Raw genomic sequence first — 2,857 nt, forward strand, 5'->3', positions numbered from 1 at the left:
GCGCGGGAGGACGAGGCCTCGCCAAGAGCAGCGGGGCTGGCCCTCCGTGGGCAGGCCGCCCACCCGCCCTACAAAATGGCTCCCATTGGGTTCCCCACAGGGTCTGCATGGGGCTTGGCTCTGCAAGGGGACGGCCCGCACCCTGCCACCAGCCCCGCCCCAGCCAGAGCGCAGGACTGGTTTTTGAGCAACAACAACAACCAGAGAAAAACCAAACAAAAAAAAAACCAAACCCCAAAACACGAATTCAAATGGGACTGTTCCAGCCGGGTGGGAGCACCACCACAAAGGCTTGCCTGGCCTTCAAGATGGCAGCCAGTCCTGAGGGGGCTCCGGGCCATGCCTGGCTCCCTGGCCGTGGAGGGGCACCTCCATCCCCACCGTCCCCCACACACTTTGCTTGGGAACACGCCTGTTCCAGAAGTGATGCCAACTCAGTTAATGGCTTCAACCTCTGGGAAGTACGGGGCGACGGCAGCCATCAGCTCTACCGTGGCTCATGGGGACAGTCCCCTTTCCTGGGAGTCTCCTCGGGGGGAGGCTGGCACCCATCTCACCATCCCTGCCAGCCGGGAACGGGGATCCCGACCCCGGGGCCGAACCGGCACCCTTCCCCCAGCGCTGCTCCCAGGTGGAGACGCTTAATCCCGACAAACCAGTTTGACTCAGCACAACAGGAACAGCTACAATTTTAAAAACATGCAAGTCTGTGATTCAGATTGCTCGGGCTGTTTTAATTAAACGCCAAGCTCCCCTGCTCTAGTGGCAGCGGCGAACGGCTCACGGAAAGAAAATGCAACAAACTGGTTTCCCCAAATGTCTCTCGCAGTAAGTCATCACAACAAAACAAGGAGTTTCGGTTCATTCCTTAAAAACCAGAGGCCGCTATTCCCAATCGCGAGGGCCGGGCAGGCACGGCCCCGCAGCCGCAGCCAAGCCGTATGCTGGGGAGAAACACGGAGCTGCAAACAGATCCCGGTGCTGCGAGTTTTCCCTCTCCCCGGCTCTCCGCATGCTCCGCTTGACACAAAGGGAAAGCCCTTCTCCTCCCCGCCTCGGGAGCACAGACGGGGCAGGCTTCCTCAAATGGAGTTTTTAAGGGAGGAATGGGAGATTTAATGAATCCAGCGAGCACCGTGGAGAGCCCCACGACTCGCTTTCCCTCGCAGCCCTACCCCAAGCATCAATAAAACAGCAGGGCTAACTTCCCCCCCTCGCCCCGCCGAGAAACATGCCATTTCAGTGAAAAGTAATTAAATGGAAAGCAAATCTCCCTGCCAAGAAAATACCTGGCAGTTCCAGTACAGGGGTCAATTAAGTGGGGGTTTGACGATGCAGAGAGGAGCGTGGTCAGCCTGCATAACACTCGGCGGGGGTCTGGGAGCTGCGAATGGGCAGAACCCAGATGAGAAGAATCCCCCCGCTAAGAAATTCTCCTGCTTCGGGGGAATTTGGGTATTTCACTAGAGCCTGAGTCAGCTGAGGGCTACACAGAGTAACATGGTGCCTCTGCATGGGGGTTCATGGGGGAGCACGTGGGAAACCCCAACTTTAAATGGAGTCCTATGCCCAGAGAGGTTGCTCAGGGCAGGAGCTGCCTGGGAGAGCGGGTCCCGGTCACAGCCCCCCCCCAACCCCAGGACAATACAGGCAGATCGAGCCTGCGGCCGTCCATGCTCCCTCAGGCCAAGGCGTTTTGAAGCCTGGGGTTTTATCCCCAGACGGTCGGTAAGGGCCTCGAACGCAGCATGCTCCCCACGCCAGTTCCACTCCGTCCGCTCCCCACAGGGCCTCTGCTCCCACAGCCCCGCCGGGACAAACTCCTCAGCTCCAACCCCTGCACTGGAGAAAGGATCCGCTGTTGCCCCCGGATAGAGCATTCCTTCTGCAGCCGGCCCGAAGACTGCTGCACCGGAGAAGAAAAACACATTGTGACTTCAAACAGACCCAGCGCACTTACAGGATCTGGAGAGAAACCATTTTCTCCTCGGCAGCACAAAGCCCTCACTGAGCTGCTGCCGAGCACGGCTTTTCCCCTCCACCCCTGTGGGGCCTTGTAAAGAAACCCAACTCCCCGCCATCCCCCCGGGAACAGGCAGCGCCGTCCAGCCCCGAAGCCCCCTGCCCTCCCAGCCGGGCACCGGTCGCAAGCCCAGCCTGTTGTCCCTTTGGAGGGGACGGCAAGGTGGCCGGGTCCGGGGACCGCTTGCTACCGTTGTCGTCTGCAGGACATGCGTGCAGATTTATGGCCACGCCAGATTTATGATCGGCACTAAAACACCCGAACGAAAGTGCATGCTAGATTTACAGTAACCGCACGAACATGCTGGTCCCCATCAGGAAGCGGCGTCGCGAGCGGCCAGAAATGCCCAGCGCAGCAGAAGCGCGGGAGCTCGCTGACCCCGATGCGAGCCACGGCTTCGTAACGCTGGGCAAGGCAGAACCCTCTCCCGGCCCAGCTGCAACTTTCCCTCTGGCTTGGACGAGAGCGAAGGGGAAAGGAAAAGAAAATAAATAAAAAGAAAATCCCAAGGGAATCGGGGCCAGCCCCAAAAATGCTGGGCGGCTGCCAGCCAGCCCCGCAGCGGTCCCGTGGGGCTGGCACCCAGCCGGGCCCTGACCTCCTCAGGCAGCGCGTTCAGCCCCTGACCCTTCCGCACATTTGGGAAGCCAGGAAAACCCAGCAACTCCTCAGTGGGAGCCGCTTATTTTCTCTCCATCCGGCTTTTTGCACCGCTCCATCCCCGGGCAGCGGCGGGAGAGACCGGGGCTCCCTCTCTCCCCAGGGACAGTCCCCGGGGCGATGCTCACCAGTGCTGCCAGCCCCCACACCGGCTTTCCTTCCCGGTTCCCAAAA

Source organism: Charadrius vociferus, unplaced genomic scaffold (genome assembly GCF_000708025.1).
Source record: "Charadrius vociferus isolate BGI_N301 unplaced genomic scaffold, ASM70802v2 scaffold311, whole genome shotgun sequence".
NCBI classification, from domain to species: domain Eukaryota; kingdom Metazoa; phylum Chordata; class Aves; order Charadriiformes; family Charadriidae; genus Charadrius; species Charadrius vociferus.